The sequence below is a fragment of the Felis catus genome, chromosome B4 (genome assembly GCF_018350175.1).
Source record: "Felis catus isolate Fca126 chromosome B4, F.catus_Fca126_mat1.0, whole genome shotgun sequence".
In the NCBI taxonomy this organism is placed as follows: domain Eukaryota; kingdom Metazoa; phylum Chordata; class Mammalia; order Carnivora; family Felidae; genus Felis; species Felis catus.
Window position 1 is genome coordinate 40,554,989 of NC_058374.1, and position 24,221 is coordinate 40,579,209.

The 24,221-nt window shown below is 42.0% G+C and overlaps 1 long non-coding RNA gene across 2 annotated transcripts; it reads right to left on the minus strand.

The window, feature by feature from the left end:
* Positions 1–285: 285 nt before the first annotated feature.
* Positions 286–7,555, minus strand: LOC123386818. Of its 2 annotated transcripts, none has more exons than XR_006601263.1 (3): positions 7,246–7,555; positions 3,905–4,039; positions 286–2,231 (listed from the first exon to the last, which is right to left on the minus strand). It is a non-coding gene; the product is annotated as an uncharacterized LOC123386818 (long non-coding RNA). The 2 variants fall into 2 exon arrangements; XR_006601262.1 differs by lacking the exon at positions 7,246–7,555 and adding an exon at positions 6,345–7,204.
* Between the last annotated feature and the right edge of the window lie 16,666 nt (positions 7,556–24,221).

A 24,221-nucleotide genomic window follows, 5' to 3' on the forward strand; every position in this document is an offset into this window, starting at 1 on the left:
ATAATGGCCAGCCAGAATTCTTGAGTGCCTACAAACATTGTCACTAATACAGTCTTCCATTGAGACAGGTTCATGGAAACTTGTCTAATGTTAAAACAACCAGTCCAAGGGCACCTAGGTGGCTCAGATGGTTAAGCGTCTGGCTCTTGGTTTCAGCTCAGGTCATAATCTTGTGGCTTTGTCGATTCAAGCCCTGCATCAGGCTCTGCACTGACAGTGTAGAGCCTGCTCAAGATTTTCTCTCTCTCCGTTTCTCTCTGCCCTTCTCTGACTTATGCTGTCTCTGTCTGTATATCTGTCTGTCTCTCTCAAAAACAAAGAAAACCACTTAAAAAAATAACCAATCCAAGATCATATAGTAGGTAGGTGGAAGAGAAAGAGTGCATGACCAGCTTTTATTCACTTCAAATGCCACATGGCACAGCCTCTGGAACTTGACTGGTGCAGTACTCCCATAGTGTGTGTCATTATTTGGGGGTTCTCAAAGCCTCAACACCATTATTTGGGGGTTCTCAAAGCCTCAACACCATGAAGCTACAGAATCCTCACCATCTTTTCTCTTCCTTTGTTTTGGGTTCCAAATTGGATTATGGACCTAGAGCCTTCCTTCACTTTGAATCCATCTTACCTCTCTTGAGGACCAGGTGGCTCTGGTAAATGTGTTTAGAGAGCATAAAATTGCACCAGCTCAGCTCTCTGCCTTAGCAGACAGAGTACTACAACAGAAGGTTGGGGCCAGGCCAGCATGTGGCCATCACCTATCCAAGGGCCACCTCTGTCAGCCCAAGAAACTCTAAGTAGACAGTCTTATGAGATGCCATCTGACAATCAAGGAGTGTGAGAAAAGTATCATTACTGGGATGCCATGATGACCTGGCCTTAGGCAGCCATATCTTCTGGGCTCCAGGACAACCTGGAAGTCTTGAAGGCCTTAGAACATGATAAATGCCCTTTCCCAGGGCAAGTGGGAGAGCAAAGCACAGGTTCCTTCAGCAGCCATTAGGTAAAATGCCTAATTCCCCTTTAGAAGTATTGTGCTAAGTAGGAAGTAGGTTTACTTGATTAAGGAAAAACAGAAAGCTAACCCAATAAGTTATTTTCTTTGAGAAGGCTGCAGCACCCATGAAAAAATGCTACTAAAGACTACAATCTTTTCCTGGCTTCCTCCTCACTGAGTCCTTCCTGTTCCCACTAAAACAGGAGGAAGACCATCTTGCCCACATGAGCTAGAAAAGTGACACAGGTGGTCACTGTGGGAATTCAGAACATGATCGGTCAGGAAGGGCTTGAACTTAAATCTATCATGTGGATCATACTTCCAAACCTTGAACAATGAGAACAGACTTGAATTCAGGGTTAAAAAATTTCAGTCTTGGAGAGAGTGCCTCCCATGTCCCCTTATTTGTTTTAAGGATTTTAATACATTAATTTTATCTCCATGGCTTGTTAGTAAATTCCTTAATTGTCAGAAAATTTCTCAAATTTCTTTTGTGTCTCCCAACTCCCTAGCAAAATGCAGGCCAGGTACATAGAGGTAGCTCACATGGAGGTTTCTGAGGGTCGAAGATGGAATAATGGCAAAGACAAGAATGGCCTTGGGGAAGTCCCCTCAGTGCCTTCTCTGAGTCTTTGCTTTCTCACTGTAAGATGGAAATCTCTCTTGAAGTTCCCTCTAGCTCTAGGCAGTTTGCTTCCTTGGAGAAAAGAGAGTGTGCCATCAAAAAAAAAAAAAAGCACTGGGCTTGGAGTCAGATGAGCCATCTGAACTCCTGCAGTGTCACTCAGTAGTAAGTCTCTCTGCATCTCAGGTTCTTTACTGGTAAGAGGGGAACAATACAGGCCTTCCTTACTTCCTAGGGTGGTTGTGAAACATAATTCAGGCATCAACTATGAAAAATCTCTAAATCATACATCTAAACTCACAGGGAAGTAGCCACTTATAGTGGAATGGAGTCCATGTGAAGAGGACCCCACAAAGTTAAAGAACTGCACTGAACAAACAAAAAAAAAAGGTGGCAAGTTCAGATGGTATGGCGTGGGAATGGGCAAGAGAAGAGCAAGAAACATCTTCCATGTAAACAATGCAAGCTTCAGACTTCTTGGCTGTTAGTTACACGAAGAGACCAAGAGACTTGTAAACCCATCTGCTGCACCGTGGATGATTCCATATGGTTGAAATCTGATTCTAGATCTTGGAGAGTGGGTTAAGTAGATGCAGTCATGCAGGAGCACTGTGAATAAAACAATGGGAAGGCTCATTTGTATCCTTCTATACCATTTTCAAAGCACTTGTACATACATTACCACATTTAATCCTTATACCCATGTGAAGTAGGCATTAGGTTCTTATTTTTCAAATGAAGAAACCGAGACTCAGGAGGTTAAGTCATTTGCTCAGAGTCACACATTTAATAAACAAAGCACCTTAACTAAGGTTTCCTGACCCCAAATTCTTTGCTTCTTCCAAGTTTAAGGAAAATCTGCTGTTATACACCTAACTGGATTGACTGGAGGCAAAAATCAAGCTCTTTTAGATTATTGGTAAAGAAGGACTTTTGTCCTCCTATCATACTAGTCCACTTTATTGCCTACACACAAAACCTTCGAATATTTTCAATATTAACTCAAGTAGATTGCAACACAAATTGTAAAGATGCTTAGAATTAACTCATGAATTTAAAGTCATAGAAGAATTATTGCCTCTGATCCTAGGCGTGCACCAATAGGACCAGCCAGACAAGGGATTTGCATATAGTTTGACCAGAATCACGGAGCTTTAGAGGAATTCTAAGCCTATGTGCAAATGCAGTATCTATTCCTCAGTGTGGACAGTGTCCCAAGGCAGACCTCCATCCATTGTTTAAGGTGTTTTACCAGGACATTGCCTGCTGGCATAACATGTCTCTCTACCTTGGATGTGTTTGAAGATAGGCATTGCCTATGCTAGAGTAAGGCCCTCTGTGTTCTGGAAAACATATGGGGAAGTTAATTGGTGCTTGGGTGAATATCAAATATAAGTCATGAGGACAGTCCCAACATCAGGCCTCCTCTCTCACGTGCCTCAGCACACACCCATACCCTTCATGGGCTAATTCTGGGAAGAGTTGGTTGTGGTTTGTTCCTTTGAGCGAGAAGAATGGCCTTAAATAGTGTTATGAGATTCTGCTATACCTGTTTCTCCTTAGATGTAGGGAACCCAGTTGGCATCAAGATGAATTTAGGCTCTCCCTTCTAGAAACCCCACCATATATTTCACTTAGCTGTGTTCAGTGGATTTACCTAACACATAGCAGATCCCTGCCCTGTGCCTGTGAAGTTTTCTTTCCCAACTGAGGGGCTCTATCCCTGGTTTATTTGGTGATGCCTGGAAAATCACTCAAGATCTTTGGTCTTGATCCCAAACTCTCTCCAAAATATCTAGAGAATGACCATCATCCCTACTTCTTCACTCAGCTTCTGTGAGGACTAATAAAATACTGGGCAATTATTTTGAATTGGATGTTCCAATTAATGGAAAAAAATCAATGAGGTATATAATCCAAGAAAATATCTCATCCATAAACAAAGAAACAACAAATCAGCAAGGTATATGTGCTTATAATGTTTTCAGTTCAGTGCTAAATATAGTGTGGGACACAAATACATCTAAGACATAGTTTTTGTACCAAGGGATTTATAATCAAGTTGTAGAGATAATGACTCAAGTGATATCTAAAAAGTAATAGGACATATTGTATTTTATTTTTTTACCAAAAACTTGTACATCTAAACAAGATGTCATCTTGAAATAATTGTCTTCTAAAATTATTTACTCATTCCATTGGTGCTTCTGTAGCTCCAAACATTTCTGGCATCCTCTTTAGTTTGCTGGTGAACATGTTTGAAAGGGAGAGTTGGCACCCACCTCCCAGGAGAAAGAATCTCCGCTGTCAGTCTTCCACTACAAAGAACATGGACTGGGGGGTTAGATTAGTGGGTCCAGGTTATCAGCTTCTGGCTTCTGAAAGAAACACCTGGTTGCTTGGAGGTATCAGGTGATCTAGGAGGGAAAATACAAAATGGAAAGGATTTGTTTCAGGAGACAATAGGAGCCCAGGATCAAAGGGTCTGGGAGGCACCAGCAGGCCTGAGAGCAGGTGAAACTCAGCAACACACACCCGGTGTCGTTTTCTAGCAGAGATTCCCGATTAGCGGAAGGAGTTGGAAAACAATTGGTAAATGGAGAGAGTGTTCTCTTTCTCCTGTGCAAACCTCCCGACCCATAAGCCTTGCAATTTGTGGTTCCAGTGGGTGTGGTGCCAGACTCTTTTGCAGAAGGACAAATTCCTGACTGAGATCTAAAAATGAGATGACTACCACTTATTTTTCTGTTGACTTGAATCCCTCCTTCCTCCCCTTTATTTTCCCAAGAAAGGCTGCTCTTTAAAGATTTATCTGATCAAATTTCAAGAAAGTTCAGTCCATTCTTTATTCCCACTTTGGATAATAGCCTGGTTAAATTTTAACGTTAGGCTGGCTAACTCGTGCCCTGTATTCAATTCAATGGCATATACATTTATTGAGCAACTACCCTACAAAGGCACAGATGTGCATGTATCATGAAAGACATCACCACGAATAAGTCAGGATCCACATTTGCAAAGATCTCACTCTCTAATCATGGAGAAAAAAACAAACAACTCTGCAATAACTGTAATACACAGCTGAGCATGTTAAATATAAATGAGAAGTTCAAAGAGCTATGGCATTTTAAACTGGGAGAGACCTTATATGCACGGGGACAACATGGAGCAAGAAGTCTACAAGGTGGGGTGACAGTTTGAAGGATGTACAGAATTTTTCTATCAGAGAGACCCATGGTGGCCTTTCAGGAGGTGGTTGGGATGTATGGGATATGGCTGATGTGGGAAGTTTCAAAGTATGGGAGGAGGAGTAGAGAAAGATGGGTTTGGAAGGGTAGAATGGGTGCAGATTTTTGAGGCTTTGAATGCCAGTCAAGGTTTTCCATAAGGCAGTGGGAAATCTTGGAAAGCTTCTAAGCAAAGGAGTGATATGACCTGAGTGCTGGGTTTGAAGAATGTACTCAGGTAGCAGTAAATAGGATGGACTGGAGGGGAAGATGTAGAAGAAGGCCATTGCAATAACCTGAGGTTAGGGGGTCTGTTTGGGGTGGCTGCATACTTTGGAAGAATATGGTGGGGATGAGGAGGGTATGGCAGCAACTTCCTCTGTGTATATCTTAGTGCAGTCCCTGGGCTTTAACGACTTCTGATACGATGGTTTGTGGAACCAAATAGAATGGAGTTTAGAGCTGTGCTCTGTTTTTGATTTTCTGCCTCAGTGACTGAGTTAATAACAAACACTGAAAGCCTGACTCCAGGAAGGCCTTACGTACTGGGGTCTTCTCAAATCAAATTCATCTGCTTTCTTAAAGTGGGTATCTTGAAACCATAGGGGTCTTGTTTTTTTTTTTTTTTAAATATTGACTGAGCCCTTTTCTTAAGAGCAAAGGACTAGATGACAAGAAAAATATTAGAAATTTGAATTGAGAGACTAGACTATAGACTATAGCCTGGAAGGAAGGGAGGGAGAGTTTTGGAAAAGCAGAAAAGGATTTCTAGAAGAAGAAAAAATGTCATAGGTTAAAAAGGTCATCATCTACATCCTTCAAAACCTAGGTCGTGGACCATTCAGAAGTATGGGAACTGAAGACCTATAACAGCAACAATAACTGGAGGTGACAATTTTCTCTGTTAGATAATTTCCCAGGGATAGACACATATTGCAAGATAATTCCACATGGGAAAAAGGGTGGGCGTGTGTGTGTGCATGCTCACACAAATGGCACAAACATGTGGGCTTTATATTGTTTCCCAAGTTTGTTGCTACTTAATTCACCACTTTTGATAGCACAGTGTTCTAGGGAGCTTTTTGGAGTCTGTCCCAGGAAAGACTCCCTTTCTCCACTACTCCTGGTGATATTACACTGTTTATGAGACAGTGAGTGACAGAAGGGCCTGCCCATGTCCCAGGACTAATTTACCAAAACCTTTCTTCTGACCTGCATGTCAAGGGTTGTCTTGAAACATGAAATCATTAGAACAAGAAAAAGAGAGATTTATTTCATGCAGTAGAGTTTTTTTTCCTTGTTCTGAACAAAGTTCCCTATGCCTAGTGCTGGGGCTATAAGGGGCTTACAATGTTTAGGAAGAACAATGCTAACTGCCACATCAGATAGCTCCTGACATAACGTTACTGAAAATATTTATTCCTTGCTTAGGTAATAGTCTGATAATTGTGGGTCAAGAAGCTTCTCCATTTTCTAACTGATACATGTGACATACCTGATAAATGTGGCATATGAGGCATCTAAGGACGCCATGGAAAAAACAGCTGGAGGATGTTTCGAAGGGCAGGCCTCAGGTGGCTTGTATCTCTGTTCATATTTCATTAGCCAGAAGCCAGTCAGCTGAGGTAGGTGTCAACCAGCAAGGCTGGGAAACATGGAGGAGCACACAGATCTTGGTGCTACTGAGCTTTTGTTCAAGGGCTTTGTCATGGTCAGGTGACACCCAGGTGATCTGCAGGGCACATTCACCATGCTGGCTTTGCATTCACCCAGCATTCATTTCCTGTTGTGCTCAGGAGAATAAATGTGAATGTTTTGTTAAAACCCTGATGGTGGATCTTTGCTGGTCCTGGATGTGGAATGAAGCTTAGAATTCTCACTGTGGGGTCTGTGCTCTTGGTGGTGGGGGGAAGGGAGATGGAGAGAGAGAGACAGAAACAATGGGAGGTGAGGAATGCAGGGGCAGCTGAAACATTGCCTCATGGTGTCCCCAGATTCCAGTACGGCATCACTGGCTTCCAGAACACCCGTGTGACCTCACTGGATTCCAGTCTCTATATTTGTTCACCACCAGTGCCTATTACTGTAAATAATTGAAAGGAATATAATAGGGTGAGAATTATTGTTGCCTCCCCCTTTGCCTTTCATAAAATCTTTTTATATCAGAGGGGTCTGGCCCCAGCCACTCCTAGCTCTATAATTAGTTCTGGGAGCTGTGAGGACTGACATTCAGTTAATGACATTTCATGGTTCAATCTTGGGGTCCCTCAGGCCTTTTAGTCTTAGTTGGAGAAAAGGACTGGGGTTATAGGTGGCCCTGGGTAATTTGCAGTAATCAGACGTGGGTCTGTCAGTGGGATCCTAAATGTGACTAATGAGAAAGTAAGGCCTCAAACCTGGTATGCTGATCAGAGGGCCCTTCCCAGCCTCCTCACTCCCCAAGCAGATGAGAATGATTTGGGTTTCATTAGTCACAACTGGTGTGTTTTCACTGTTTTCATTCATTTCGGCCTTGGTCATCACTCTGCCATCCAGATTTGTTGAAGCTAAATCGTCTCTGCTTGGGACATCACCACAATTCTTGAAGCCGTCTAGACTGCAGGGAATCTTCAAGGCCCCTGTGGTGGCTCTGAAGTACGTGGATGTGGGGCATGGGCACATAGCTAGGCCCATGGTGGGCAACATCACCTAGTGAAAGAAGAGCAGGAGAAGATCATGAGACCATGATCTTCAGAACTAAGGCCCAAAGACATTAAGTGACTTGCAAGTCACTCTTTTCCCATCCATCTTCTTCACACCCCACCGTATTATCCCCTCCCTCTCTGAGATTTGGATGCTTTATCTGAGCTGCCAGGCTAGTGCACTGGCACTAGCCTGACTTTTCACTTGTTCTTCCCTTTGCCCTTCCCCACTTTGTCCTGCTAAATATCTATCCATCCCTGATAGCCAGTGCAATGATTTCTTCTCTTCAAAGTCTCCTTGACCTGTCTTTTCTAGACTGAGTCAACTACTCCTTTCTTTGTGCTACTACAGCCTCTTATGCTTAGCTTTGGTACAGAGATAATCACACTATGATACAACCATGTATTAAGTGTCTTTCTCCACTAAGCTGTGAGCTTGAGCAAATGAACTCTGTCCTCCTCATTTAGTATCATCAGAGCCTGGGATGATATAGGTACATGGTAGCTTCTCAATACATGTTTCCTAAGTGAATAAATGCATTAAAAATGTTTACCCTTTCCTTAGGCACAAAGATAACCCTAAGATTGAGAAAGACAACAAATGCAGAATGCTTGGGATGCTTTAGAAAAAAAGGGGGGTCACTAATCAAATATTATTTTAAGACTTCAAGCCTCCATTTGTCCTTATCTCCCAGGAAAGCTGTGGAGGACAGACAATTGCAGTCCCACGCAAGGCCCCTTCTCTTGTTTTCTACTATCTATGCTGAATCAGAAGAGGGGGCAAGAGTCTTCTCACTGGGGTTGCTGTAAAATAATACAGTCTCCAAGGCTGAGAAGTCCTGTGACCAGGGTAAACCACACTCCACCTCGTCATTAAGCTATTGTGCTTGGATATTAATAGCCTTGGGCAGTGTTGTCTGTGTGGGCAAGTGCTGCTTTTTCTGAGCTGTGTAAGCCCCCATCTCCCAGAGACAAAGTGCTCCACAAATAACCACAGCATGTTCTGAATTCCTCTGGGAAGGGAGCCCTGGGGATAATTAACAGGGCAAGGAGGAGCAAGGGCTCCGGACCCGACACCCACCCCCAACATCTCCTGGCAGCCCAGAGCCCAGATTAGGGGGCTAGCTGGGGGCTAGATGAGAAAGAGTCTGGGTAGGTGGAGAAGGTCAGCAGTCCTGAATTGACATCCTGGCTCTAAAAGTCATTGGCTGGAGATCTCAAACAAATCACTGAAATTTTCTGAAATTGGGGCTTTTCTTTATCTGGTTAAATGTTCTGTGTATTTAGTAGCATGTCATGATGAGCAAATGATACTGTGATACTGTGAAAGGCATTTATCAATTGCAAAATAATGCATCAATGCCTGGGACCTTGATGATGATAAGGATGGTGATGTTGATGATGACAAGGCTTTGGGAGAGGCGTACATCCCAGAATAAAGCAGGTCATCTTCCTGGTGACCATCTCTGGAAATCAGCCTCAAACTCAGGCCTTCATTTCATGCTCTGACCAGGCCAGTGTCTTAGACGTCCCTGGGCACAGTGAGCCCACCCACACTTGCCAGAAGCATTACCTTCTGGAGAGATCCTTTCTCTTACCTCCCACACATAGACTTTTTTGACTAGCAAACTCCTTTTTCTTCAACAACTAGTTCAAATGAAATTTTTTAGAAAATATTTTGATTAAATGGATCACTCTGTGCTCCGTGCCATCCTCTATGTCCCTACTGGGGAGCCTGGTACTTGCCCCACTTTTTAGTTGTGTGATCTTGGGGAAGTGACTTCATCGCTTTGTGCTCTGTTTCTTCATTTGTGAGCTATCTAGATAATCATAGTATCTCTATGGCAGTGAGAAGAGTCTCTGGCATTTGGAAAGAGCTTGATTAATGTTTGCTCGCAGTGCATAGATTCCTACCTGATTTGATAGATTCACATTGCCTCTTAAGAGATCTAGTGTTCCTTTTTGCAGTGGAGTAACTGAGTGACACAAACCTTCTTACTACTCCAAGGAACCATAGAAATGGGAAAGAAACAGGCCGCCAGCCAACCTCTGATGACAAGTCTCCAGTGTGACCAACATAAAGCATGAGGGACTCAGCTGCCTTTCGCTTATCCCTGGTACAGCCCATGTGGACAGGACTGGACTCCAGGGGGCAAGTCTCCAATACAACTCACACATGCCAGTGAGGAAAATGCACAGGACACATGTGCCTCAGGAGCTTTTGGCATTGTATTTGTTTCCTGAGGCTGCCATAACAAAGTACCACACACCACACAGCTCAAACAACAGAAATTCATTGTGTCACGGTTCTAGAGGCTGGAAGTCCAAGATTAAGGTATTGGCAGGGTCATGTTTTCTCTGAAGGTGCCAGGGAAGGATCTGCTCTAGGGGTCTCTCCTGGATTCTGGGAGCTCCTTGGCTTTTGGAGCCATAACTCCAATGTTTACATGCATTCTCCCTGTGTGCATGCCTGCCTGTGTCAAAATTTCCCCCCTTTTGTAAGGACACCAGCCATATTGGATTAGGACCTACCCAAAAAGTGACTTCATTTTGACATGATTATTTTGATAAAGACCCTACCTCCACATGACATCACATTCTTAGGAACTGAAAGTTAAGACTCTAGTATATCATTTTTGGACGACACACTTCAGCCTATACCAGGCATATTGTCACTGGGACCCTCTTTCCAGCATGAAAGAACCTAACAAGAAGGGTGTACTGTCTTCCATTTTTTTAGGCAAAAAAACTGAGTACCAAGTAAGGAATAAAAGGAAAAGCAGCATGAGGCCTCAGGTCTCCTGACTAGAATTTCCATACAAAGAGACCCTACTTCAGTAGTGATCCTCAGCCTGTGCTCCAAGGAACAACCACACCTGATCACCTGAGGAGTTGGTTAAAATTCGGATTTTTCCCATTCATAAGACATAGTCCTAGTGAATCAGAAACTCTGGAATTTAAATGCATGTTAAGCAGACTCACTAGGTAACTTCTTGTTCACTACAGTGTGAGAACTTTCCCCAGGGAGTAGAGCCAGTGGATCAGGGTGTATCTGTGGCACAGATTTGAAATCAAAGTGGAACTGGGTAGATTAGAGGCAGCTGTGGCTCCCAGAGCAGACTGATGGATTCCAGCATCTGGTTGCATGAGAAGCCGAGTTCAGGCCTGTAGCAAAGCCCTGGATTTTTTCCACTGCCACATTTTCCTGGTAGCTTAAGAATGACAACTGTGTGTGCTGACTGTGACTACAGACTTGAACTGAAGTTGTAAGAGTGTGGGATTTTTAGGACTGGACCCTTGGGTATAATCTGTCAGCCATAGCTTTGGGGGTGCCCCAAGAGCTCCAAGGATTATCAGAGCACTAGGGTATACCACAGGAGCTTATTGTTTCAATACTGGGGTTTTACTCTGAAAATTATTCTTTATATTACCACCTGTAAAATGGGCATAAAATTTTTTACTGCATCTGCAGAAGAACCATTTCAAATTAATCATTCTCGAAAATATAGATAAGGATATTCACTCGTGCTCACCTTTCTGTGTTGATAAAAATGAACAGTGAAGATGGCTATTTGAGTGCAAACAAACCAAGACATGGCTAGCTTATTTTCCAGTATCTATGACTCTAAAGCAACAAAGCAACTCTGGGGGGACTCCTCTGTCTGGTGCCTCTTATGGTGAGGCATCCTTATTTTGGGATCAAAGTAGGAGTACAGTACAGGAGAGAATGGGCTGATGCATTTAACAGTGCTATCATTCTCTTCTGTCATAGTAGAAGCTCCTAATTCCCTACAGGGAGTTCAGGTCCATTCCCCTGAGAAATAGCTTGTACAGGGCAAATAGCAGGATGTTCTCTCCACTGATAGAATCAGATGGAACTCTACTGATATATTCAGAGCTTCAGTTTCAACAAGTTATTTCTCAGTGTGGATAATCCAAGACAAAGTATAAACCAAAGAGAAATTGCATCAGCTTTGGGAAGCTGTATCCTTTTGCTTTTCTGTGTGCCTGCCTTTTTGTTTTGTTTTGTTTTCTTTTGGGGGGGTAGACAATTAAAAAATTTTAACTTTAATAATGATATATGGTTTTTCAATGCAGATTCAGTATAAAGAAATGAGGGTGAGGTTCCAAGCTTCTTTGCGGGAGCAACAGATGGATAATCCATGCGTGAATGGTGAGAATGAACTAACCACAACTGTGTGAGGCTAGGCTGTGATAGGTACAGAGCAATGCCAGCCTCTCCAGAGAAACTGCTTCCCCATATCATGTCTGGATTTGACTATTTCATAATACCAGACACTTGCCATGTTTTCTGTTGTCGGGGGGGAGGGGGGGAGGTGAAGGGTGATGTATTAATAGCAATGGCTGCACGAGATTGTTTTTAAGTTTGAAAGGGCCATTGGTTTCCTGACATGTACAGTCATAAGTGATTTCTTTAGAAATACACAAAGAAAGTCCAGAATAATCTCTGATTTATATATACAGAGCAGTTTTCTCAAAGACTCACTATGGGTTTCCCATACAATATCCACTTTAACAAAACAAAAGGGAAGGAGATAATAACGAGTATTATCTCTATTTTATAGGTGGGAAAATCAAGGTCCCATTTTCTGCTGTTTAGGTCCACAGAAATGGAAATAGAACTCTATTCTCTAGCATCTGCATCCATCCTTGCAGGCCCTAGGCTCTGGTTATGGGATAAACCATAACGAGAAGGAGGTATGCTGGTCACCTGGAAGCAATTCCCAAATATGAGCACTTTGGGACCCCCATTGAAGGAAGGTGAATTTTGTTGTTTCTCTCTCAAGTATGAACATCAGAAGAGAGGATATTCATGTCTTTAGGTTAGGTAAGGTAGGGTGCAAAGGTGGGTGGTAGGCAAGGGTAGGATTGGATGTCTTCAGCAATCCCTGGGTCTCTGTTACTCCATCATTCAGAGTACAGAATCATCCAAAACTTAGTGACCACAGCCTCTGGAGCACTGAGCATTCATGTGATTAATCTGCACTAATGCCCATCGTCTTGTTTAGAACAGGGCCAAGAAGAGTGATGGATTGTGATCATTATCAGTACTATTTGCAATTAGTAGTAATTGCATGCTCATCTTCAGAGATCTTTTGGAGGTAATTTAATCACACCACTTAAGAATTCTGTCCCTTCTGTTCTCCTACCTCTTTCTTTTTTTCCTCTATCTTCACCCCATGCCTGGAAAGGATGGAGAAGGCAATTAATATTAATCAGGTAATTATGTTTCATTGAGATTTATGAAATGAGTTGTTCAACTCCATGGTCACATGTTACTTCTTTTGCATCTTCAATATTCACTGGCCAGCACATGCTTAACTCTTAGAGTTCCAGAGCATTAACTTCCTATTTCTAGGAACACACCAGATGTTTAAATCGCGAACCATTAACTGGAAGGACTTACAGACCTCTTATCCCAGAAGGGTGAAATAGAACTCCTCTAGGGTCATATGGTGTACATGTGAATGAACCAGATCTCAAATCCTGAATTCTGGGTGCCAGTGCTCTTCCTGGAACACCTTGTTGTTCCTGTTGTTGTTGTTGTTGTTGTTGTTTTCAAATAATTTTTGAAGTCATCCATAGCACATCAACAAAATCCTTCAAACTTTCCTTCTGTCACCAATATCCTAAATATTATATATATACATATATTAAATCACCTATGTTAATAATACAAGTATCTTTCCCATCGTCTACTTTCAGGAGTGATTTCTGCCTTACTAAATTACCCATTATCAAGTGTTTATTAAACATCTTTTTGTTTCAGTCTTAAAACATGTTTGGCATGTTTATGAAATATTATGCTAGAGCTGGGCTATGGAGTTAATATGACATGGTCTCTGCTCATGTCAGAATCCAAGAAGGAGGCCAAGACAAACACATAAGGATGGACAAAGTCAAGTACTATATGTGTGCATGGATGTTTCTAAAGATGAGTTACTTTTAGTAGGGTGACATTGGAAATAACTGAATGTCCAAGAGCAGACAGTTGATTCATTCACATCAGAAACATTCATGAGTGCCACCTATGTCACAGGCACAATGCCAATTACTGATATGACAACAAAGATAGTCTATGTTCTTGACTTCAAATATGTTAGTTTCTAGCAAAGGAGATCAAGTGGGAGAGTGATGTAAGATTCATTCATATGGCCAACTATATGATACACTGAGTGCCTGTTATGGTCCCTATTCCCAGGAAGCTCATAGTCTGTCTGGAGAGGTACACAAACAAAAAATGTAACAAGAGGATAAAATAACTATAATCCATATTTGAATGTAGGAAGAAAACAAATAGAATGCTGCGATAAATACAAAATTTAAGTAGTTTTTTGTTTATAAGAGACAGAGACAGAGGATGCTTGGGTGGCTCAGTCAGTTAAGTGTCTGACCTCGGCTCCTGATCTTGCAGTTCATGGGTTAGAGCCCCACATGGGACTCTGTGCTGTCTGCTCAGAGCCTGCTTCGGATTGTGTGTCTCCCTCTCTCTCTCTGCCCCTCACCCGCTGCCACTCTGTATCTCTCTCTCTCAAAAATAAACAAACATTAAAATAAATTTTTAAATGAGAGACAGAGACAGAGATAGAGAAAAAGATATAGATAGAGATGATAGAGATAGAGATAGAGAGAGAGAGACAGAGAGACAGAGATGGAGAGAGAGAGAGAGAGATAGAGGGATTGAGAATGAACAGGGTACAGAGTGCAATGGTTGAAAGCACCCATAACTGGAACCAGACTGCCTACATCTGAATCCCATCTCAACCACTTGCCAGCTGTGTGACCTTGAGCAAATTACTTAACCTCTCTGTGTCTTAAAAGAATTACAGTTTCCTTGAGAACTATATGAGTTAATATTTGTGACAAGCTCAGATTAGCATCTGGCTCAGAGGAAGTATTATGTACTACCAGAGTTGGTAATGCAAGGACTTGGTAAATGCATCTCTCTACTGCCAAGTTAAATCCTAAAATGAAATTTCCACAAGAGATGTATACTTTGGGAGGGCATGATATGCCAGATCCATGAGAGCTGGTTGTTACCATCTTTTCCTCCAGCTCTGCATTTGGTGACTTGAAACTCCTCCATATTATGTATGCAGTGGTAGCTTGAGGTTGGCCATGGTAGGAGCATTTATACCACAGAAATTGGTAAATGCTACAAATCAGGACTTTTTTTTCAAAGAGTCAATTGTTAAAATTTATCAGCAAATCACTTGGTATATGCATTTAGTGGAGCAAAATGGGAAGTTGGAGTTTTTCTCAATGTTCCAAACCAATCTATGTCTAGTGTGATTTTATTTGTGAAATACATACCTGTTAAGAAATTCTAAACTCTTGGCTTTAATGTGCCATAATACCAAGTCTAAAGGAATTGAGCTCATTTGCCTATTTACTGGCAATCCCATTAGAAGACAAGGATTTGATGATTGCAATTAATATTGTGCCATAAAGGTAAGCTCTTCATCAGCTGAATATGCTCACTTGACATTGTGCTTGCAATTTAGATAATTGTCTAACTTGTTAGGGGGCTGCAGAAACTGACCCCTTATAAGTGGTGGAAAATGAACACCTACCTAATGACCCAATTACTTAAGCGGTAGCTATAAAAATAAAAACATAACAATAAACCTGTTTAATAATCACCAATCACTAAGCACTCAGATGTATTTTAAGTAAGGGTAAAACTATACCACATTTAAATAAATGCAAATAATGTGCAAGTTGTGTTTTTCCCACTTAATGTTATACATTAATAACTGTTAGTATTTATTAATATTATTGAATATTTATTAAGTGCCAAATAATCCTTGGAATGTTCTATCATATATAAACTAATTTAATCCTGAAACAATCTAAGGAAGGAGTTATTAGCATTCCCATTTTCAAACAAGAAAACTGAGTTCCCAAGAGATTAAGGCCCAGGGCCTCCAGCTAGTAAATGTCAGAACAAAGACACAACACAGAGTATCGTTCCAGATCCTTTACATCATACAGTACCACTTCTCAGATGCTTTTTCTCCAAAGTGGACAAGAGGCCAAATATTATCTCTCTTATTGTGATATAAATGGTATTGGAGAAATTATATCTATGGGAAAGAGTGCTCCCTAATGCTAAACTATGAAATAAGGCAGTCTTATCCAGAAACAGGCAGCACTGGGCAGGGCCAGAACTACCTTTGGTGCAAAATTTTAAATGCCATGCACCCTCAGGATCATGCTAATACAGAGTTGGACCTGAGAGTGGGTGCCTCCTTAAATTTTGCACTCTAGTCCTGGTCATGACTTTGAGCCACCAAAGACCTATAGTCCTCCTTGGTTCCATAACCCGAAGTGCTAAAAAAGAAGCCTTCAGAAGCTAAAGGGAGAAAGAATCAGTAGCCAATGGCCTGGAAAATCCACAAGCAACATTCTTGTATGCTGACTGTATCCACAGACTCCAGGGACAGACAGAAGGAGGCTGGTGAGGCTTCTGCCACTGCCTGCAGTTCTTAAGCAACTCAAGCTATTCTTTTCTTAATTTTATTTTTTTCCAGTTTTACTGAGATGTAATTGGCATGTAACACCATATTAGCTTAAGGTATACAACATAATGAGTTGATATGTGTATATATCTTACAAAATTATTACATTATTTTAGTTCACATCCATCACCTAAAGTAGTTACAATTTTTTTCTTGTGTTGAGAACTTTCAAAATCTATTCTCTTAGCAACTTTCAAATATACAATAGAGTACTATTAACTATAGTCACCATGCAGTATATTATAATCCCAGGACTTACTTCTATTATAACTGGAAGTTTCCACCTTTTCACTATCTTCACCCATTTCCTCCACCCTCCATTCCCCACCTCTGGCAACTAATCAATCTGTTTTCCGTAACTATGAGTTCAGTTGCTTTTCTTTTCCTCCTACAAATGACATCATACGGTATTCATCTTTTTCTGCCTGATTTATCTCATTTAGCATAATGCCCTCAAGATCCACCTATGCTGTTGCAAATGACAGCATGTCCTTCTCCCTCATGGCTGAACAACAACATTCTATTATTATTCCATATATATATATATATACACATACCACATCTTCCTTATCCATTCACCCATCAATGGACACTGTTTATTCTTGACTCCTTTGTTATAAATTAATTGGCCATATATGCATGGGTTTACTTTTAGTATCTCCATTCTCTTGCATTGCGCTCTGTGCCTATTTTATGCCAATACCATACAATGATTACTATGGCGTTGTAGTATAGTTTGAAATCAGTAAGTGTGAGGCCTCCAGTTTTATTACTCTTTCTCAAGATTTTTTTTGCTATTTGGGATCCCTTGTGGTTCCAAACAAATCTTAGGATTGTTTCTTCTATGTCTATGAAAAAACATCATTGGACAGATTGGTTTTTTTCCTTTTTTCTTTCTTTCTTTCTTTTTTTTTTTTTTTTTTTTTTTTTGAGACAGAGAGAGAGAGCACAAGTTGGGGAGGGGCAGAGAAAGGGGCAAGAGTGAATCCCAAGCAGGCTCTGCACTGACAGTGCAGGTGCCTCAATCCCATGAACCGTGAGGTAATGACCTGAGCCAAAATCAAGAGTCAGATGTTCAACCAACTGAACCACCAAGGTGCCCCTGGACAGATTATTCTTAATAATGTCCAAGAAGGATCTCCTCTGGTTCGACAGAAAGCCTCTCCCTCTTCCCTGAACGTCAGTCCTAAGCCCCCCTGCTGCCAGCCCTGGAGTCTATTTCCTTCATCTGAGTTCCAACAGCAACTCTGTAAGCCTTGTTCCCACAGACTCAACACAGAGCTATTACTTGGCCTTCTCACCCTAGGCCTTCACAATGTCCACCTGGCTTCTATAATTTTTTCTCAATATTCCTCATTTGCCATCCCTGTAAAGAAGTCTTCTGAATGGTGATTTTACAATAAATGAAATGAGGACCCCTAAATGCCCAAATGGCTTTAGGAGCAGGAACCATTGACACAACACTGCATGATAGGACTTCAAATTCCACACTCCTGTTCTGACTCTTAAAGAGACTGACCTCCTTCTGAATCCAGAAACTCCTTGCAGTGAATCAGAAAGGAATTCTTAAGACCCACTGGAACTTTGCTGCTTAGAAGGAGATGGTGGCTGCTGCATCCACACTGTGAACCCAGGATCTTCCTCTCTTGCTTGACTGGCATTTCAACAACACCTAAATGAGACACTGGTTTCTGGTAGAGCATAGGCACACAGATATGTGGAAAGACATGGATAAGTATCTTCATAGGCACGTGGAGAATATGTTGAAAGTAAGAGTCATGGGGAGAGGTTGCCAGGCAAAGAGGGAAGATCCAGTGACACCATGCTAGCAAGGCCAGGGAGGAGTAGCAGGGAATGAGATGTCTCAAATAATTTTGCCCACTTCCAATGCTCCCTGGGCTTTTTTCAGTCAGAAAGGGATCAAACATTATGGGAGAATGTGATGGGTGGAAAAGACCATGGTGCCATCTGTGGGCAATTCTTGTTCTTGGATGCAATTAATTCAGCTGTTGGAAAAGAACCCCAATGCTACACAAACATCAAAATGAAACAGGAGAATAAAATTGCAGAAACTATGGTAATCCGCTGTGTGGCCTTCGATAAGCCACCTTTTTTCCCTGGGCCTCAATTTCTTCTTCATAAATATAACTGCAGACAGCAATGAAGCAGAATCTAAATTATCTCCAGGCCTTCTTATAACTCTAAAATTCTAGACACCTGAGCATAGATATTCTTTAATGTGCCCTTAAATTCCAATCCTTTCTATGATTATTCTTCTCAAGAGGAACTTTAAGTAAGTTTGTGGGTCTGCAGAGACAACCACTCTGGAGGTTTATATAGTCCTGGGATGCAAACTAAATGCTCTGCTTATCTGTCCACATCAGATCTGTATTAAGAACCCATATGGGACAGAGTATATGGGTGAAGCTGTCTGTTCCCACATTGGCCTCCAGGGCAAGCTATTTTCCTGCTACTACAACTTCCTCCCTAACTGCTCCTCTGTTCCATTACTTGACAGACTTTACTGAATGCCTACCATATGCGGGACACATGGGAACAGAGAACAATGAGGCAAACGGGAGCGTAGACAGACAATAGACAAGGAAACCAATGTGGGGGAAAGCTGCTTTTCTCTACCTTGTTCTTGCCCCTTGTCTCCCAAACATGGGCATTTCTTAGAGAGCCAGAACCATCTTTGTTCATCCCCCAAACATCCACTGAACACTTATTATGTGCTGGGCATTATACTGGGCACCAGGAACTCAGAGACGAATAAGAACTCATTTTTAGGGGCACCTGGGTGGTTCAGTTGGTTGAGCATCTGACTCTTGATTTTGGCTCAGGCCATGATCGCAGGGTCATGAAATCAAGCCCTGCATCAGACTCTTGTGCTGAGCTTGGAGCCTGTTTGGGATTCTCTCTCTCCCTCTGCCCCTCACCCACTTGCATTCTCTTTGTCTCTCTCTCTCTCTCTCTCTCTCTCTCTCTCTCTCTCTCAAAAAAATACATTTTTATCTCCCAATTAATCAACACTCTGTAAAGAAGGGCTTATTAAGAGCCTATGTGGAAGACAGACAATTAAACAAGATAGGTATGTAATCATATTTGTCAGAGTAGAATAGAAGTTCTAACAGATGGCTGGGTAGGCATGCAGAAGGTAAGGAGGTGGCACAAAGATGGGGCAAAGGACTCTGCTCTGGGTGGCTTAAGGAAAATTGTTTTGGGGGGAGGGCACTATGAAGGGCAAGTGACATGAGAGATTGGACTGGAGGAGTGTGCAGGGCCTAACCCATGGAGATGCCTGACAGGGATGTTAGGGAATTGGGACTCAGCCCACAAGCAGTGGGGAAGCTTACACAAGATTAAGCAGGTGAAATTTGTGTCTTGTCTCTGTTTTTGTATCACTTTCTTAGGGTTTCCATAACAAATCACCACAACAAGGTGGCCCACAATAGCAGAAATTTATTCTCTTACAGTTCTGGAGGCCAGAAATTTGAAATCAAGATGAGTGCAGGGTTAGTTCCTTTTTGGAGGCTCTGAGGAAGAATCTGTTCTTTGCATCTCTCCTAGACCTTGACTCATCTGGACCTTGATGGGCATCCTTGGTGTTCCTTAGCCCACAGGAGAATAAGGAAAAGAGAAAGGTACTGACAATGGGATCTGGGCAAGCCAGAGATATAAGGACATATAAGGGATGAACAAACCAAGAGAAACCTATCTATTGATCTCATAGAAGAAGAATTAAAAAAAAAAACACAGGACTTCTTAAGATTCAGTTTGATGCAATATACCTCCTAGAGAATCCTTACTTTGGGAGGCACAAGGATTTAGAATGATCCCAGCATGAGAAAGCATTTGAAGCCTGACTCCTTTGCTCTTCCTCTATCCTAATGATCAGCTGGACCCCTCTATTTTCACATCACATTCCCCCCATTTTCATTTTTCTTTGAGAATCCTGATATATGATGTAGGCTTCAGCAGAATCTTTGATAGGGCAGAGATGTAAGTGGGTGTCCCCCACCACAAGCCACCTTCCTTTCCCTCCATCACCACGCCCCAACCACTGACCAATGGGCCATGTCATAAAGCAGCCATGGGGCCTCAGTGTGAATCATAAAGGAGGCTACCCCCTCATGTCTGGGTCTTTGTCCTATTCCAAGCAGAGCTGGCAGAATGACTAAAACCAGTAGATTTTCCTTAGACCATAATGCTTTAAGGCGACTTCTGCATGCCCTTGCCTTTACATCTTAATAGCACTCTAATGTTGAATTAAAATGGAATTCCTATGGAAATGTACAATGTCTAAATCAATACTTGCTGATTAGTGTCATGAGGATGAATATCAAAAGATATAATAGCAATGGTGAGGCCTACACCAGGGTGAATAAAGCTGCCTGTGTCCATTAACTGAAGCCTGACTAATGCTAAATTACAATAAAATATCTAGGAAATTCTGGCCAGAGCCACATTAAAGCCCACAAAATGTAGCCTAATTAGCACTATGATGACAAATGCAGGAAGAATTCATTATATCCAAAGACTCCTCATAAAGTCCAATTTCTTCCTTTTTACCAGCACAATGCCTACAAGGCCACTGGTGGCTTAACTACCACTGTGATGCTCCCTTATCATGTGCTGAGCCAAGTTGAGCTTCGTGTGGGCATCAGGGAATGAGCTACAAACCCCCACCCTCCTCTGCTACTCAACATTAATTTTTCCCTCCTCCCTTTAGCATATCTATTGTATCTCACCTTTTGGCTGGCTGTCCATCTATGCATTATAGTGTCATGGTTATCAGTGCAGACTCTAATGTCATACCTTCTGAGACTGCATTCTGCTGCTGCCTCTTCCTATCCACATGACTTTGGGAAGGTTACTCATTTAAAAATGGGATAATAATAATACCCACTCATAGAGCAGGTGTGAATACCAAATGAGTCATTACTTTTAAAAGGCCTTAGGTAGAGCCTTTGCCAAGTAACATGCAGCATGAACTACCATTATTCTTCTTTTTCCTCTTCATCTTAAATCTACTCCAAAGTCAGTAGAATGAAAATAAGACATTTGGACAGCTCTGCCCTGTCAACACCTCCCTGCTCAGAAGATCACAAAAGCATGAGGTGTTACAGAGGGGAAAAACCTTCAACCGAGAACATTTAATTCATCCCCCACTCATTTACAGATGAAGAATATGAGGCCCAGGCAAGAAAAGTGGCCTCCTAAGGCCAACCAGGTAATTCTGTTTCATTCAAATATTCATTAAGTGTCTACCACGTCTAGATTGTGTGTTATTACAAGGCTGCAATGATGAATTAGTTCCTGTCCTTATGGAACCTACCATACTGTAGGGAGAAAACACATCTACAAGACATGTAGATAGAATTCATCAAGGTAAGGGATGAGGGGGAGATGCAGGTACTAAGGCTGCAAGAGCAGAGGAGGGACGTGGAGTCCAATTTTCAGATTTAGAGGAGGCTTCTCAGAGTAGCCAATGCTTGACTTTTGTTCTAAAAAGTAATGAGTTACCTAAGCAGTGAAAAGAAAGAAGAAAATTCTGTGCATGAGCAAGAGCATAGGTGTTCAAGAACAAGGTGAGTACGGGGGAACCACTAGCAGTTGGTCATCATGGGAACACACAGCACAAGAACAGAGAGTGGCACAAAATAAGATCAGATGGGCCTTTTATACTTTGGGGAAGAGACTGGAGATATTTCTGCAGATAATAGGGAACCTTTGAAGGATTAGCCAGGGGAATACCATGCTTACATTAAAAATTTTTTAATGTTTTTATTTATTTTTGAGATGAGAGAGAGAGAGAGAGAGAGAGAGCGAGCATGAGCAGGGGAGGGGCAGAGAGAGAGGGAGACACAGACTCCAAAGCAGGCTCCTGGCTCCGACCTGTCAGCACAAAGCCTGACATGGGGCTCGAACTCACGGACTATGAGATCATGACCTGAGCTGAAGTCAGACACCTAACCGACTGAGCCATCCAGGCACCCCCATGCTTACATTTAGATGGAACATTCTTTCCTCATATGGAGACTGGATTTTAAGGGACTAATGTGGAAGGAAGGATTTCAAAGTGGGGCTCATTTCAATAAGCTGAGTAAGAGCTGATAAGGAGCTGAACTAGGGCCGCAGTAGTACAGAGAGGAAAAGATTTGAAAAGTATTTAAGAGGTAAAGTCAGCTGGACTTTGTGACTGGTCAGATATGGGGTACGAGAGAGAAAAAGGAATATAGGATGATTTCAAGTTCCTCACATGGATGATGAGATGTATGATGGAATTATAGATGGAGAAAGTGAGACTGTAAAAAAGAGGAGAAATAGGATGAGAAAGGATAATTGGCCATGGCTGGTAGACAGTATGAGGGCAAATGTGACTCTCAGGGAAGAGATTAGAGCTAGATACAAGGATATGTGGTCATCAGCATACAGGGAGTATGTAAAACAAGTTACTAAGACCATTTAAAGGGCATTTATAGAAAAAAATGGTAGTGGGTCAAGTCCTTCTACCTGAGGACAACATATTAAGAAGGAGGCCAAATTGTCTTCTGTGAAGAAGTCAAAGCAAGATCACTGAAGAGGCATAAGGTGAAACAAAAGAGATGAGTAAGTACTCCAGATGCCAAGGGAGTAAGGAGATCAGGGTCACAATACTAAACGCAGAGGGGATGTCTGATAACATAAGGGCTGAAAAGCATCCAGTGTGTGTGATATAATGTGCTTGGCTGCATGCTGACCTTGGCCAGGGCAGTAAAAATGAAACAGCATGGGAATGAGACTGAACTGAGTTGAAAAGTGATTGCGTTGTAAAGTGGTCGATACAATGACTATAGACATCTATTTTAGAATCTTAAGAGTTTTCAGAAGAATAAAAGACAGGTTGGTAGTTGCAGAAGGATTGAGAGTCAAGAGAGGGCATTTATAAGGAGAGGACTTAGGCATATTTACCAGCAGAGGGTAAAGAGCCTGGAGAGAATGGAGGTTGAAGATATGGCAAGAAATGAGGCAGTGGTTGAAACGAAGTCCTAGGGCAGCATGAGGGGATGGCATCAAGGATCACAAGGACCAGATGACTAGGAGCTGGACAGTGACACTTGGTCTTCTGCCCTTCTGCCCCAGAGGAAAGAAGCTGACCTGTGGAGGAAGAGCTGAAATGTTGAAGTCATGACGGTGGAGAAGGTTGAAAGTTGAAGTACTTTATTTTTGATGGCCTTATTTTTTGAGGAAGTAGGATCAAGGCTGTGGTGCTGAGAGTGTGGGATGGGGTTAAGTGATGATTTGAAGGAGAGAACATCCTGGGTATAAAAGGATCATCAAGGAGTGCAGACAGTTCAGCTGAGGCTCAAGCCCAAGTCTACAGATTCTTGGGATATGATAGCTCTGCTGGAGTATTTATCTTCAGTCTTGGTGATGTTTTCATACCACTGGTTTCCAGTTCCTATACTTCTCATCAGATTCCAAAACAAGTCATTCTGTAGCCATAAACTTAGGACAAATTCCGAGAATTGTTGCTGCTTATCTCCTTATTTGGACTTCAGTCTAAGTCAAGTAAGGATATTTACAATTCTGTTAATAATATAGATATTGAGTCTGAGAGGCATGAGCCCTCTTTTGCCTCTGTGTCCAAAGACAAAATAATCAGGTCATTCAACATGTCTGCTGCTCTTAATCCCATAACAAATCCAAACTTCTTCAGATCTCTCTTCTTTCCTTCCCTTGCCATGGAATCAACACCTCCATGGAAAATCAGGCCCTGTTTGGTTTTCAGTGATCTGGAAAAACAGTTCACTTCAGGGCCTAATATTTAACAGCTGATTTCTTAGAAACAGCTGCACAGGGTAAGAACAACCCAAAATTCATCGGTAAGAAGAGAGCCATAAGGGGTGACCTTTCTCAAAGCCTTTCTCAAAGGAAGGTGGTCTCCTTCCTTCCTGTGGGATGAGATCCTGGGGACCCTGACAATTCCCACAATACAGTGTAAGCAGAAGCAAACATCTCATATAGATGATGATGGTTAAATCTGGGGTGTTTTCTGGGTTTGGGAGGAATGGGTGAAAGGGGATGGTGGAGAGAGTAAATGTGATTTAACATTTTCCTAATGTAAACTAAAGCATGGTTCTAAACCTGAAAGACCATGGCGCC